This window comes from Petaurus breviceps, unplaced genomic scaffold (genome assembly GCF_028583685.1).
Source record: "Petaurus breviceps papuanus isolate PSGF00001 unplaced genomic scaffold, PetGlider_PUasm1.0 90925, whole genome shotgun sequence".
Taxonomy (NCBI): Eukaryota; Metazoa; Chordata; class Mammalia; order Diprotodontia; family Petauridae; genus Petaurus; species Petaurus breviceps.
In genome coordinates this window covers 8,822,877-8,840,104 of record NW_027187380.1, presented here as the reverse complement: position 1 = coordinate 8,840,104, position 17,228 = coordinate 8,822,877, and the positions used below count along the sequence as shown (strand labels likewise).

The 17,228-nt window shown below is 38.5% G+C and overlaps 1 long non-coding RNA gene across 1 annotated transcript in view; it reads right to left on the bottom strand.

Moving 5' to 3' along the window:
* The window catches only part of LOC138152253 (uncharacterized), a 45,642-nt gene that overhangs the window by 10,033 nt on the left and 18,381 nt on the right, over nucleotides 1-17,228 (bottom strand). Inside the window, exon 2 of the long non-coding RNA XR_011166069.1 lies at nucleotides 6,440-6,533. This is a non-coding gene — a long non-coding RNA (uncharacterized lncRNA). The remainder of the gene's footprint in view (nucleotides 1-6,439; nucleotides 6,534-17,228) is intronic.

Genomic DNA, 17,228 nt, shown 5'->3' with positions numbered 1-17,228 from the left:
CATGTCTGACTCTTTGTGACCCTATTTGGTTTTCTTGGCAAAGATAGTGGAGTGGTTTACCATCTCCTTCTCCAGCTCATTTTTCAGATGAGGAAAATAGGGTTAAATGATTTGCCTAGGGTCAGGTAGCTAGTAAGTGTCTAAGGCAGGGTTTGAATTCAGGAGGAAGAGTCTTTCTGACTCCAAGTCTGGCACTGTATCCATTGCACCACTTACTTGCTGCTCTTACATTCAGGTAGGAATGTCAAATAGGCAATGCCTAGTGGAGGAACTCAGGAGAGAGACTAGAGCTGAGATTTTAGATCAAAGAGTTACCTGCATAGAGAAAATAATCGAATCCATGGGGGCTGATGAGATCACTAAGATGAGACTATAGAGAAAAAATAGAAGGAAACTTAGGGTTATATCCACAGTTAGTGGATATGAGAAATGCCCACTAATAATAATGTGAGAGATATAGGAATGGTCAGACAGGAATGGTCAAGGAAAGGGAAAAGAAGAGAAGGGAACAAGCATTTGTAGTGTGCCTGCTATATACTAAGGCACCTAGGTGGCATAGTGGATAAGGTACAGGGCTTGGAGTAAGGAATACTCACCTTCCTGAGTTAAAATCTGTCCTGAGACACTATGTGGCCCTGGACTAGTCACTTCACCCTGTTTGCCTCAGTTTCTCATCTACAAAATAAGCTAAAAAAGGAAATGGCTAACCCATTCTAGTATCTCTGCCATGAAGGGTTGGATGTGACTGAAAACAACTGAATAAAAACTATGTGCCAGCCAGTGTGCTAAGTGCTTTTTACAAATAGTATTTCATTTGATTCTCACAACAACTCTGCAAGGCAGGTGCTATTATACTGCCCTATTTTACAGGTAAGGAAACTGAAGCAAACAAAAGTTCAGTGACATGCCTAAGGTCACACAGCTAGTAATTGTTTATGGCCAGATTTGGATTCAAAACTTTCTGACTCCAGTTCTAGCACTCTATCCATTGTACCACCTACCTTGCCTCAGGTAGGGGACAGTAGGAAAAGAACCAGGAGAGATTAATGTCATGAAAACTAAAAGAAGAGAAATATTCAGTTATGTGACACAGAGGATAGAACTGAACCTGGAGTCAGGAATATTTGACTTCACATTCTCCTTCAATCACTTACTAGCTATGTGTCCTAGGGCAAGTCACTTAATTTCATTCAGCTTCAATTTTGCCATCTGTACAATGGGGGAAATAATAGCATTTATCTCATTGGATTGTTGTCAGGACCAAATGAAATAACATAAGTGCTTTGTAAATCTTAAAGTGCTGTAGAAATGCTAGCTACTATTATTATCTAGGAAGAAAGGGTGGATGAAGGATGAAAATTGAAAAGATGCCATTAGATTTGCCAATTAAGAGATCATATGTTACTTTGGAAAGAGCTGAGTGATTATTGAAGTTATTTTGTATATATATCATCCTTCTACATGGCTGTATTTTATACTCCTGTGAATCCTCCAAACTGCCTACCACATGGGTAGAGCATATAGGACCTTAGGCAAATTAATTTCCCTGGGCCTCAGTTCACTCATTTGTAAAATGAGGAAACTGGGATAGACAGTCTCTAAGGTTCTTCCTGCTGTAAGTCCTATAACCTGAATTGTAAGGAACTAAATAAATATTCATTGAATATCTGAATGTATAAACTCATATGTATTTCTATGCCTTTCAAGGCAGTAAGAGATTACCAACAACCTATAAAAAGGACTTATCAATTTGATACCTCTAAGTCTTTTCTTCTTGCCTAGTAATTTTACATGTTATACCGTGAAATGAAACATGCCATTCCACCCAAGGGCAGTTCCCTCAACCTCACCTCCCTCAAAGACAGGACAATCCTCTGGTCAGTTTCCCTGTTCCAGTCTTGGACCCAATGTCACTTACAGCTGAACTTGCTCTTTTTGTAAGCTATGCTCTCATCCACTTCACTCTGGATTGGTTTATCATGACTTCTCTCTCATTTTCTCTAAAAGGACAGTTTCTTTTGATTTCGATATTTTATTGATACTTGTGGGTAAGCACATCACTGTTATTTCCCAATAAACCTTCTCTTCTCCATTAGCAAAAGAAAGTAAAGCTTAATAAAAACAAACAAATGCAATGGCCATGTCTGGTAGTAAATGCTTCATCATGTACTCTTAGCACATCAGCTATCTAAGATAGAGTGATGGAGGGAGGAAGGTGTTCCTCTGGAGTCAAGATTGGTCATTTAATTGGTTTAAATATTGATTTCTTTCAGTTTATTTTTTTTTTACATTATTGTGGGCATGGTATATTTTGTTCCCTTGTTCTGCTAATTTTGTTCTACATCACTTCAAATAAGTCTTTCCAAGTTTCTCTGAGATCCTTAGCTTCATAATTTCTCATGGCACACTAATATCAAATTACATTTCTTATAGTACACTTTTTTTAGCCATTCCCCAGTCCACGTGAGCCCATTTTATTTCCAGTTGTTTTTTTTTGCTACCACATGAAGAGCCACTATGAATATTTCATCTCATATATAGGATCCTTCTTTCTGTCATTGACCTTTTTGGAGTATATAGCAGATATGAATGAATAAAAATCATTTTAAAGCATTTATTTTATATTATTTATTATATTATATACTACATAGTGTGCCTAGGTGCTGGGAATACAAATACAAAAGTGAGATAATCCTTGACCTCAAGGATTTTATGTTCTAACAAGTGAGGACAAAACATATAGGAGAGTGATGGCCAAAGAAGAATATTTCGGTCTGAGAAGTCACAGGAATAGTGAGTGGAGCTGTAAGGGAGTCAACTGGCATGTGCTTTCTAGAAGCATTGATTTGATTGTAACTCTTCAAGCAAAAGGTAGATGGGGCAAGGGGAGGAGTTCTGTAGCCATCCAGTGGCCTTATGGAAGGCAAGATAGACAACCAGATAGAATGTAAATATGTTCTGGGACTGGCTCAATATGTTGGGGTATGGGAGTTTGAACTCCTTCACTCAGAGGCAGTTCTTTTTTTTTTTTTTTTAAAGCAATAGGGGTTAAGTAACTTGCTCAAGGTTACACAGCCAGTTATTTCTGGGTGTGGTGCTGAGTATCTGAGCCCGGATTTGAACCCAGGTCATCCGGACACTGGAGCCGGTGCTCTTACTCGCTGAGCCACCTGGCCGCCCCTAGTCAGAGGCAGTTCTATCAATGGATCTGAGAGTATGAACAAGGTCTCATTGATAGAGTAGTTCCGAATTATTTTCCAGAATTATTGGACCCATTCATACTTCATATGATAAACTATCCTTCCAACACTGAATTTTTTCATCTTTTGTCATCTTTGCAAATTCACTGTGAGATGAAACTTCAAAGTTGTTTTAATTTGAATTTCTCATGTGAGTAATAGGGAACATTTTTAATATGGTGGCTGATAGTTTTAGTTTCTTCTTTTGAAAACTTTTCATATCTTTTGACTACTTGTCTGTTCAGGAATGAATGGCTCTGAACTTTATATATTCATCTCAATTCACAATATATCTTGGATAGTAGACCCTTCTCAGATGTGTGGGCTGTAAAGATTTTTCTCCCAATTGATTTCTTTTGTGTTTTTTGTCCATTGCAAAGTTTTAAAATTTTCATGCAAGCAACAAAAATTGTTTGTTTTTCTTCAATACTATTCAAGCCTCAGCCTCCTGGTATTAGGGATTACAGATATGTAACACCACTGTTCAGTCTTTTCATACACATTTCAGCAGAAGCTGATAAGTGTTTGCTTCTGTTTTTCCTATCATCCTATCTTTCATTTTAAAAATACAACTGAAGCATCTCAATATTCAGACTCTTTTTTCACTCCACGTACCATTTCTGTCCTTACAGGTTTAAACAACAAAGTACATTTCCCCCCCAGATGCCCGATTTACTATGGACAGAAGAAAGGGGTGAAACTAAAAGCTTGTTTTAGTCAATAAATTATTTTGAAAATGTTTTGCCTCCTAAAGTGATAAGAAGTGAAGAGCAAAACATTCACTCCTTCCAAAATTGTCATCAGCTAAGTTAAAAGTTGCTTACCATTCTCACTGAGTACATCACACATAGAGGCATTTCTAAAGACAGATGCTTTCTATCTCAAACTCATTCACACAAGAAAAATATTTCTTTCCTGAGGCCCGAGGTTTTGAGACTTCCCCTTTACTTTTGTACTCAAGTCTGGTTCCATTTTTAAACTGGCTGGAGAAAATTTCCTTATTCTAGGGTCTCAGTCTGTTTTAATTACCCCCTGAGGGTAGAAAATTGAGCATTAATTTGGGACTATAGTCAATTTCTTCCTTTCATTTCTCAATTTGTACCTTTTTAGTTCACTTTGTGAGTTTTATGGTTCCTGGCCAAGAATTCAGTTTTACTTTTAGAATCATATATATATGAGGTTTCACTTAAAGGGAGGCAGAGGTAGGTAGAATGGTGAATAGAACACTGGATTTGGTATCAGAAAGATCTGAATTCGAATACAGCATCAGACACTTGCTAGTTCTGTGACCCTGGGCAAGTCACTTAACCTTGATTTGTCTCAGTTTTCCCATCTGTAAAAAGGGGGATGATAGCACCTACCTCCCAGGGTTTTTGTGAGATTAAATGTGATAATATTTCTAAAGTATTTTGCCATCCTTAAAGTGATATATAAATGCTAGCTATTATTTTTTGAATAGTATTCTACTTTTCCAATTACACATGAAGACAATTTTCAGCATTCATTTTTATAACATTTTTTGTTCCAAATTTTTCTCCTTTTATCTCTTCCCTCCCTTTCTCCCTGCTCTGCAAGATGGCAAGTAATCTGAAATGGGTTATACATATAATGCTAGCTATTATTAGTATGGATACTGAAGATCCCACATTTACTGAAACAGCTTTTTTTTTCTTTTTAATTCTAAGGTTCCTCTAAGGTAGGGGTTCTTGAACTGAGGTTCACGAATTTATTTTTTAAAAATATTTTGATAATCATATTTAATATAATTGGATTCCTTTGTAATATTATGCATTTCCTTTTATGTATTTAAAAACATTCTTCTAAGGAAAGTTCCACAGATTTCATCGGATTGTCAAAGGGGTCCATGACACAAAAAGGTTATGAACTTTTGGTCTAAAGTCAATGATTTTATACAGATGAAAAATCCCATAAGAGGACTTAGAATTATCCTAGGCATAAAACTTCATTTGTCTAAGAACTTGAAAGTTTAAAACTCAGACTACGCTGACATCCTCTTGATTTCTGAATCCTCTTGATTCCTAGTTAATACTAATGATATGTCCGGGTTATCTTATTAAAGACTTCCTCAAATTCTAGAATTAGATCCTATCTGAATTATCAGTACTTCCTCAAGTCCTAAGGAAACACTTCCCTAAGCATGGAAGTGAATAACTGCCAAATGATAAAAAATGAGAACTTACCAGAAGATATGTTGATCCTTGCTATCTTTCTCCTTCTCTCTTCTCTGCCTATCTCTACCCCACCTTTTACCTTTGCATCTGAGGCTGGAGCACATCTAAAATATTTAAGGCAACCTGGCTACAGAAAAATAATGAATTTATAGTGTTAGTCTAGGGGCAATGGCTCTTGGTTCCATTTTTCTTCTTTCTCTGCTATTTCTCTATTTTAGAGAGCTTTAAAAAAGTCATAACAGCTTGAAAACTCTAAATCAGAATATGATCACCAGGACAGCATTGAATTCCCCTGATCTATTTTGATTCTGTGTATTATAACTAGCCATTGCTATTTCCTCTCCTCTCACACCATATTTATAATTAGAGACATACGTAATTGCAAAGCACTTAAAATCAATCTTAGTTCCAAATTTTTGCTTACTACTATTGAAAACAGCACATAAACCCTTTAAAAGAAACAAAGAGCTTAAGATGTAAAGATCTATTCTTTCAGAAGAAAAGGGAAGGTGAAGAGAAAAGAAGGATTTCACTGTCTCTTGGATCCTTCATAAAGGAAAGATCACTAGAGATCAAGCGTGCTGCACATTCTGACCACTGTTGTCATGTACATGAAGATTCTGGTTTCCTGGTGGCTCAAGGATTACTCATTATCATTCCCTTCTGAACTTGCTGTCAGCCTGTATGTGCAGTAGTCACCTTTTTCCTCCTTTCTATTACAGAACAATTCAAACCACCCAATCTTTCAAGAAATCCAAGTCTTATCCTCACCACTGTTTTTTTTTTTATGCATATATATGTAAGAAATTACACCTGGGGCTAGCTGGTTTTGATGTATTTTTTTTTCTGGAGGGGAGAAACCAGGGCAATTGGGGTTAAGTGACTTGCCCAAGATCACACAGCTTCTGACCTCAGATTTAAGTGTTAAGTGTCTGAGGTAGGATTTGAACTCAGGTTCTCCTGACTCCAGGGATGGTGCTCTCTATTCACTGTGCCACCTAGCCTTACCTTTGATGTATTTTCAATGTGATTTTGGATACCTTCAAAATATCCAGCGTGTGAATTGCATCGACATGAAGACTTCCTTTTTGTCATGAATGGTCTGTGGATAAATAGAAAAGAACACTCATCAGGGAGTCAAATCACTCACCTGACAAGCATTGTCAAAACAATTAAAAGAACCTGTCAGAATGGTTGCAAGCTTTATCAGGACAGGAATGCTTACCTGAACTTTCACAGAAATATGGACTAGATTCTTTAAAATTTCCTTTAAAAATTAAGATATTGACAAAAATAATTAACAAACAGGATCAAAAAAAGAACAGAGTAAGTGGAAACCACAAGTTCCTGTTACTTGCACATTGTTTTATTTTAAACATAGAATAAAGCTAATAATGTAGTTCCCAAAATGTCCAGCTTGTCTGCCTCACTCAACTTTTGTCGATGTATTTGAAATGTTTCATTGATATTCTTTTCTTCATTTTAATTTTTTTTCTTTAGCACCATCATCACAACCTCTCCATTTTCTGCTTCCCTATCCTTAAACCCCATTAATTCTCCATCAGCCAAAAATAAATGAAAGCCCTCCCTTACAACAAATAAGCAGAATCAATAAACACATGCATACATGCATACACACAATGACCTCTTCTAAAATATATTCTCACTTTATTTTTCTCATCTAGATCATCACCTCTCTGATCTAAACAGAGAAGCATGATTCATCATTAGTCTTTTGAGTGGTGGTTTCAGTCACCAAATTAATCAGAGTTCTTAATTCTTTCAAAGTATTGTCCTTTACAACCCTATACTCCTTGTAGAAATTATTGTCCTGCTTACTGCACTCTGAATTAATTCACATTCTAACTTCCTAAGTTCCTCTGAATTCATCCTTTTCATAATTTCTTATGGCATAATAATATGCCATTACGTTAATATGGCATAATTTGTTCAGCCATTTTCCAATTGATGGATACTCCCTTTGTTTCCATTTCTTAACTACAACAAAAAGTACCATTATGAATATTTTTGCATGTATGGGTGTCCTCCTACCTGTATTATTGCTCCTTCTTAGTCTCCTTTGCTGATTTATCATCTGAATCATGCCTCCTAACTGTGAGAATTCGTCAAGGGTCTTTTTTCTTCTCCCTCTATACACTCCCTGTCTTTGTAACCCGATCAGCCCTCTGGGGTTCACCTATCATGTCTATGCAATTAGTTGATTTTTCTCTTTAGCCCTAATTTCTCTCCGGACCTCCAGTCCTATATCACCAAATGGCTTTTAAGACATTTTGAATTAACTCACAATCCAAAACACACCTCATTATCTTCCCTCTCACCCCAACCTTCTCTTTTCCTAACTTTCCTATTACCACTGAGGGCACCGCCATAAACTTGCAACCTCAGTGTGGTCCTTGACTTCTCATTGACAATCATCCCATATATCCTATTTATTGTCATATCTTGCGCATCATTTTTATCTTCATAACATCTCAAGTATACAGCCCCTTCCCTGCACTCAGTCATTACCCTTATATAGGCAGTCATCACCCATCACTTGAACTATTGCAATAGCCTTCTGATTGGTTTCCTTGCTTCAAGTCTCTCCACTCTCAAATACCTTCTCCAACCAGCTGTCAAAGTAATCTTCCTAAAGTATAGGACAGACTATGTTACCTTCCTACTCAATAAACTGAAATGGCTCCTATTACTGCCACGATTGAATAAATCTAAAATAAATATATTTTTAAAAGTCCTTCAAAACTTGGTCCCTTTCTACCTTTTCAGTTTTCTTATATTTTACTAGGCTCTATATGCTTTACAATAAATACAACTATCCTGGTCTACTTTCTGTTTCTCACATACAACACTTAATCTCCAAACTCCATTCCTTTGCCCTGGCTGTCCCCTATGCCTTGAATGCTCTCCCTTCTGACCTCTGCCTCTTGGCTTCCCTGGTTCATCCGAGACTCAGCTGAAATCTCTCTCCTCTCCTCTCCCACTGCTAGTCCCTTCCCTCCCATTTACAGTGTGAGCATGTATATGGATGTATCTACACATACACATACCTACATACCCACCCACACACACATATCATTATTATTATGTTTTGTCTCCCACTGTTTAGCACAGTACCTGGTACATAATCAGTTCTTAAAAATGACTTGGCTGACTGTCTCTTGTCATCTTTGGGGCCAAGCTGTTTTCCCCCCAAGGCTCTGCTTAAACTTGTGGAGTTACTTTCTTCTTAATCTCCCAGGCCATACAAATTCATAGGTTGGGTCCCCAGAGCTCAGCTAGCTACATCACCACCTAAAAGTTCTAGGAGCACCCCTGAGAACTCAAGAGAGATTCTTCTCCAATGCTATCAGTTCAAGCCCCCATTCCAGTGTATTGTCCCCTTTTATATACACAGTGATTAGCACTTCAGTGTCATTTAACTAATTGACATTAAGTAGCTTTTACAAAGGAATATTTACTGAAAAGATATAGTAAAAACAGAGGTAAAAAAAAACATTTCCTTTCAACACCTATGGGTAGAATCTACCCTATATCATTTTGGTCACTAAGGAGAGTAGGTTCAAATTTTTTTTTTAAGCAAATGGGGTTAGGTAACTTGCTCAAGATTACACGGCCAATTATTTCTGGGTGTGGTGCTAAGTATCTGAGCCTGGATTTGATCCCCAGGTCATCCCAACATTGGGGCTGGTGCTCTTAACTCGCTGAGCCTCCTGGATGCCGAGTGGGTTCAAATTTAAACCAATTTCCATAAAATATTTGCTCCACCAAGTTCACTTATGCATTTGGCATGATCAATAAACAGAGTCAGTCCACTGATTGTAGGGTCTGTCTTCTTGGCTGTAGGGGTCAATCCACTGCTAGGTAGACACCCTGTCCACTGTGCTGATGGATCCTAAACTATCATTAGCCTCCAGTTCCAAGACCTCTGGCACCTCAATCTTCCAGCCATTCAAAATTCACAAGATTGCAGCCTAATGAGTTCATCTCCAGCACTCCTTCACCTAAGGCAAAAAGAATCAAACACAAGAGAGAAAGAAGCTACAACACAGGCTCACAAAACTCTTGGCAGTAGGGCCTGGGTGGGGTGATAAAAGTCCCAAGATTTCTCTTCCCATCTGAAAGGTATCTCCTCACTTGGGCATAGCCAGTCAGGAAAGAGAAAACACCTTGGCTAGTTAGTATCTTTTGCATTCTTAGTCAGTTGAAAAGATCTTCTACCTCCTCCCCCCCCCCCCCCCCCAACATGAAGACCAGAAACAGTGAGAATATTGTCTGCATTCTCTAAATTGGAGAAGAAGATCCATCTACTGTATACAACATTGTGCCTTTCTTTTTGAAAGCAGGCTCCCCAATCTCTTCCATATACGGTGGCAACAAGTCAGAGTAGGCTGTACATTTTCTGAGGATGGGACTCCAATGGCCCGAGGACCCCTTTACAGGCATCTCCTTTTCTCAAAACTTTTACTCATTTTGTTCAATGTCTTCTTTTGTTTTGCACACCTCCAGTCTCAGTTTTCAGCTTGTGCTTGTGTTCCAGGGCCAGTAGATTCTGCCTCTCCTAAATTCACAGATGGAGTCATGAGGCCATTTCTGGTCGTCTCTGATTTCTTGGGCTTCTTCCATCTCCCCGGGTATGTCTATACTCAGAGGGCTGGCAGGCTTCAGCCTTCATTGACACATCCCCATCAAGTGCTATGGTCTTTAGGCCTCTCTGGAGTGTCCCTTCTCAAAGAACTGTAGGCTTCTGCCCCCCTCCACCACCTTGAGGATTCGGGGTCAGAGTGCTGCTGCCTTCAGGTGCCCCTGGAGTGTCCCAGATCAGAACACTGCTGGCTTCCACCCTGTTTACCTGCACTCATGCTATCTTTTCTGTCAAGACCCCTTTCTCAATGCCTACAGTCTCCTAGTTGCCTTTCCATGTAGTCCTGGGCTAGACAGAAGAGCTTGCCATTCGTTTGTTTGTAAATCTTGATCATCATTTGACCTAGTACTTTTTTAATCTCTTTTCAAGAATATATTCAGGAGACTTGAGCTCATCTATGACTTTCTACATTGCCATCTCTACTGGCATTTCTCAAGATTGACAGATTCTTATTAACCCATGAACTCATAAAAAGATGACACAGAAGATGGGAATAACTTTTGTTATTGTCTGATTTTTGTGACCCCATTTGGGGTTTTCTTGGCAGAGATACTGGAGCGATTTGCAGTTTTCTTCTCCAGCTCATTTTACAGATTAGAAACTATGGCAAACATGATTAAATGACTGGCACAGGGTCACACAGCTAGTAAGTGTCTGGGGCTGAATTTGAACTCATGAAGATGAGGCCTTCCTGATTCCAAGTCTCATGCCCTATCCACTGCGCCACCTAGCTGCCCAATGGTAATAACTACAGTTACTTATCTCCCAAAGTAGTATTACTTAGATTCTAGTTCTCAGTTTACTGCAGAGCAAAGATCAATTTTCCCATCTTTTTTCACCAAATGGATGGGATATGAAAATACTCCCGCTGTCAGCAAGCATTATGAGGGGTCTGGTAATTGCCCAGTGCAGCAAAGTAGAAAAGAGCTCACAAAAGCACCCTGATAACTGGCTGCCATCAGTTTGCACCAATATTATCCCAGGTGGCCAACTTCAATTTAAAACAAACAAACAAAACAGGGGTCTTGGTTAAGGTTTGTGTCCCGCAAAATAGAGCAAAAGTCAACCTAACTCTGAGAGCTGGGGGTGCTTTCTTTAGGGACAATCAAGTAGAAGGCTTACAATATCAAATCTAATCACAGCTGAAGAATACAACAGAGAAAAGAGGAAATAACTGACTGCTGATCACTTCTGCACATCATTCCTCCTCTCTTCTTTTCTTTCATCCCCAAGCCTCCCATATTTTTCTCTGACCCATATGCTGGAACACAGTGAACAGCATAATTGTCATTTTAATCTTTAGAGGTCTGACCTCTGTGTGTTGCTAGGACAGGAGGAAGCTTCTGACTCATCTGCTATCTCATTGGTTTTGTCCCTAATGAGAGAGAAGGCATAAGCCTATGAACCGGGAAAATAAAGTGAGGACCGAAATAGATAAGTGTCTGAGTGCCTGAGAATACAAGAATCATGGAATCTCAGAGTCCCAGAGTTGGGAGGGTCTTCCAAGGACATCTAGTCCAATCCCTGCCCTCTATAGTATTCCCCCAAAGTTGTTACTCAACCTCCAATTGAAATGTAGCAAGGATACTGGATCTTTCATGCTCTCACATAGGGAAAACTCTCCATCTTTCCTTTCTGCAGACTAAAAGCAGAGTTAGAGCCAAATGTAACATTATTCTCAGTAATGTCCCCTCAAGACAGGATCACTGTCTGTTGCAAGAATTATTTAATCATTCTGAAAGATATCATCTAATTACAATAATACCCCCCACGCACAGACAAAATTGCTAAATTTAGTATGAAGCAGCTGCCTTCTTGATAGTTTTATTATATAGTCAAGGGCAGTGGGAAAACAGTTCCCAGGGAATGACACAGAAAAGCACATTTGCAAAATTGTCAAAAGATCTGTAGAACATACACCCTAGCTTCACTCTCTCTGGGCCGGGCCTGCTGCATCTCCCCTTAGGGTTCCAGCTTCTAGACCTCAATCCCCCAATCATTCAAAATTCATAAGACTGCAGCCTCCTGAGCTCATATCCAGCACTCCTTCATCTAAGGCAAAAAGAATCAACACAACAGAGAAAGAAGCAACAACAGGGCCATGGACTCAGAGAACTCATGGCATGAGTGCGGGTGGGGAATTGGGGTGTTTCTCTTCTCTGTGGCATCAGCTCAAACCTCTGCCAGCTGTCTTCCTCCCATTTCTAGGGGCCTAAGACTAGCACCCAATTTCCACTGAACCTCTTAACAACAATTGACTTTTACCAAGTGATATTTCCTTCAAAAAGATGGCAAGAACAAAGTACAAAACTTCCCCCTAATAACTTAGGGGGCATAATCTCCCCAATACCACCTCAGTCTCTGGGAAGGGATTAAGCTCATAATTTAGCTCAGTTTCTACATAACGTTGACCCTACCAAATTCTTGTTCCAATGTGGCAGCCACAAGTGGGTTCTTCTACTAGTCTGGGGTCCTAAAGTTCACAGCTGAAAATCATAACTTGCTTCTTGGGGACATTAATTCTATACTGCTCATCCTGAATTCCAATTCCACTCCCTTCACTTAGAACATAAAAGAATGAACAAAAAAGTCAAGGACAGAGAACTGTGTCTAAGAGGCCATAAGGCTTCAGAAAGTGAGTATGCTTTAAGACCTTTTCCCTTATAGCATAGTCTCTCATTGGACTTTGTGCGTGAACGAGTCATAGAATGACGCACAGAGGGGAAAAGATTTAAGTCAGGTCTTTTTGAAGATGCTATCAGTTCTGGCTATGCATCCAATCAAAAAAAGACTCCTCCCAAAGACATGGATAGCCAACCAGAATCAGCCACCACAGAATGTGTCTCCATGCTCCACAGTGTCTCCAAGGCATGTTATAATGATTCTCTTAGAAGCAAGCTCCTCAGAATCCTTCATATGGAGAGATTACAGCAGCTGAGCAAAGTGATATTGTTACGTACCAGACCCCCATGACATATCAGTAATACATTTGAGAGATTTTGACTGGGGGAGAGGAGGGAGCACATTCCCTTCACACTTTTGCTTTTTAAACTTGGGGGAAAAAAAGGAAATATACCTGTAATGTTTGCTCCCATGGAATTTCTCTTTTGTAGTCTCTAAAAATCAGGTACATTAAACTTTCATTTATCTAGAATGGTGAAAGAGTACAGTGCTTTCAGTAGCAGGTAATTGAGAGTTTCTATAAATAGTAAATATCAATTCTATTTTTTATAGAATTGGAATACAATTCTAAAATCTTTTAAATAATAAAACTATGTTGAACATCATTTAACCTTTCTTTGATGATTCATAAGGCTCTTTCAAAATCTACTCTCAAGGTTATCATATTGAATGTTTAATTATAATTTATCAGTATTGTAGATACATAAAGAGTAGAAGTTCATGCCAACTGTGATGATCCCTTTCTGTACTTGGAAAAATCCTTAGCATCAGATTATGGTGCTTCCTGTCACCGGTAGGAAACAAAGAAAGATGTAAAGCATATAACATGGAACAGAGAACAGGCATATAAAAGAACCTAAATTCATCCTGAATTCCAGTTTCACTCCCTTCAGTGAGAGATTTGATACATAGATTTCAATGCTTCTAGTAGATCGTGAAATGAAAGTATTTTAGTCCTTCTTCCTATAGGCCTCTGGAGCCAAAAGTGGATTCTTCTGACCTTAACCATGTAGCTGTTCACATGAAATAAAGGTCCTAAGAATTGAGTAACCTAGATTCTGGATTAACACCAATGATCAACAAGTATCCATAATAGAGAAGACAATGAAACATTCATTTGTTGTGCTTTTGTGTGTAATGGTACATTTTCTAGACAAATTATTTTAAGGCCTTTTATCTTAATCAACTATGTTATCAAATAAAAATTCCTAATAAGCCCCTGCTTCTCGGTATGAAATTTGAGACATATGAAATGCAAACATGCTTGTGAAATGTAAACAGCTTTCATTTACTTAGGTTCTATAACCAAGGCAGAACCTCTTCATTAAAGTAAAAAAGAGAGAACTTTGAATTCTTTTTGTTTAAAGATAGTAACCCCCAAACATTTGTGCCAACTGGACACAATTTATAGAAAGGCAAGTGAGCTAGGCAACTAATCTACTCATGAGTACACATTTCATTACATTATGAATAAAACAAATGATATTTTAAGCTACTGGCAATTGCCATGTGTATGATTCATTCAACATGTCCTATAAGCACTACTGTAAGACAAGAGTCTCCTTCCTTGTCTTTTGATTTTTCTGCTTAAGTTTGCCTTTTAAAACAAACAGAGAGGAGAGCTGGTAACCAGGAAAAGGAGAGCTATTCAAATTCTGGATAAAGAATGTGTTAAATTCAGTGGTGAGGGACTTGGTTCCATTTTTGTTACAGCTGAATCCAAAATGAAGTATAAGTAGGGTTTGGTTTTTGTTTTTTTCATTGTAAAATAAGAAACAATTTGTTAGATCATTTCTATTCAGGGCCCAATCATAATAGGAAGCTCAACTAATCAGATTAGATATTTAACTCTTAGGCTGAATCTGAGATCTGAGACATGCCTAACCTTAACCAAGCTCACCATTTGGTATATGCTATATTTAGGCTCTGGAGTAAGCCATCACAAAGCTGGGGACCATACAGACACATGTTATATTGCACATACTTCTGATCACTTGCCTCAGGGACTCAAGGGATATGCATATACATAACAAAGACAAAGCAGAGAAAACTCAGGATCCCTAAACCATTGTTGGCATATCACTGCACCCCTCCTGTGAGCCTCATCTGACCTTTTGCTCCTGAACTCTCCCACACACTGCCTTTTGTGTTCCACCAGTGTGGTCAGCTTTAAAGAAACACCAGCCTTGTTTTGGGTACTACCCATGCATTAGCCTGGATGTGGGTGGAAGTCACCAGGGTGAATCTCTGGCACACTTCCTGACACTCTCACCCTTCCTCCATTCATGTTGCTTTGCTTCCCCACCCATTGCTCTGTTTTAACAATTACTATATTATCATTTTAAAATCCCATTGACATAATCAGTCTGACTTTTGTGTGGGAAGATAAGCCAGAACCAGCATGATAGGATGCACAGATGCAAAATGATTTGCAAATTCATCACTGCCCCAGTTCCTTCTATTGCAAATTAAAATCCATCCGTACCTAGCCATACTATTCCAGTCTTGTTCATGTACTCCCATCTTTACCATAGGAAGTCTACCTAATCTGCTAGGGGTCTTCCTTGATTCCTCCTGACACCATAAGGAAAGGAACAGAGAGCTCAGAATATTCCCCTTTGATACCTTAATCTCAACACCTGACCAGCCCTTCTTCTCTTTGATTCATTCATTTCTCTGATGCTATCCTTCACTTATGTTCATCTTCAAACTTCCTTGACTGTTACATGTTATGCCTTGTTCACACCAACTATGTGCCTCTCTATTGTCCTTTGGGTAATACTCATTTTCATTTTTTCAGAGATTGTAGTGCTCTATGTCTCAGAACCATAATGGTACAATATTAGTATTTAAATGATGGGCCTTTGTATCTAGAAGCCTAGTGTTATTAAAAGAGCTTTACAGGGCGGCTAGGTGGAGCAGTGAATAGAGCACCGGCCCGGGAGTCAGGAGGACCTGAGTTCAAATCTGAGCTCAGACACTTCACACACACACACACACACACACACACACACACACAACTAACTGTGTGGCCTTGGGCAAGTCACTTAACCCCAAGTACCCTACCTTCCCCCCTCCTGAAAGCAAAAAAAATAAAGAGCTTTATACAATTTCCTTAAGTCAATGTATCACATATTCCATTGATTATTGTCTATCAGTACTATCTCAGATATTTAATAGTAATTAACAACAACAATGGCACTTATATAAGCACTTATTATGTTCCAGGCACTATGCTAAAAAGCACTTTGCAATTATCATCTCATTTGATCTTTACAACAAGCCTGGAAAATAAATGCTATTATTATCCCCATTTTACAGAAGAGGAAACTGAGGCAAACAGAGGTTAAATGACTTGTCTGGGGTCACACAGCTAGTTAATTACATTTGGATTTGAATTCCTAACTTCAGACCCAGAATTCTATTTACCATGCCACCTTGCTGGTCCACACATACATATGTATGAGTGTAGATATATACATACACATATATATGCATATCTGTGAATATAAACAGATTTACATATATGACTATATAAATATATGTGCATGTATATGGATATATTATTAGATAGCTATCACAGTATAAATACATATTATACTATATAAGTTATCAAAGCTTAAAATTGAATTAAGACCTTTGGGACACTGTATAATATTGGTCAAGCACAATAGGTTGTCTATCCAACTATACATCACAATCTGTGCCATAGATGTTTTTCATCCACTTAGTTTTTCCTAAATGTTTTATGCCTCATCTGATCATAAGGTTTTCAAAGTTATTTATTTTATCTTGATTTATCTTTACATGTGGATAGATTAATCAATGAATCAATAAACATTTATTCAGGACCTACTACTTACTAGGCACTATGTTAAACCCTGGAGACATAAAAAAGGCAAGAAAATCTCTGCACTCAAGGAGCTTACAGTCTAATGGGGAGGCAACATGGAAACAAATATGTACAAAGCAAGTTATATAAGGGAAAAATAGGAAATAATTAACAGAGGAAAGGTACTAGAATTAAGAGGGGTTGGGAAAGACTTTCTGTAAAAGCTGAAATTTTATTTGGGACTTAAAGAAAGCCAGCAGGTAGAGATAAGGAGGGAGAGCATTCCAGACATGGGGACAAATACCCAGAGCTTAGAGATGGAGTATTTTGTTTGTGGAACAGCCAGGAGGACAACTTTACTAGACTGAAGAGTACATGTTGGGGAATAAGGTGTAATAGGTGCAGTCAAGTGGAGCAGTGGATAGAGCATTGGTCCTGGAGTCAGGAAGATTCCTCTTCCTGAATTCAAATCTGGTCTCAGATGCTTACTAGTTGTGTGACCTTGGGCAAGTCACTTAACCTGTTTGCCTCAATTTCCTCATCTGTAAAAAGAGCTGGAGAAGGAAAGGGCAAATGACTCCAGTATTTTTTCTAAGAACACTCTGTAGCGGCAAGCACCC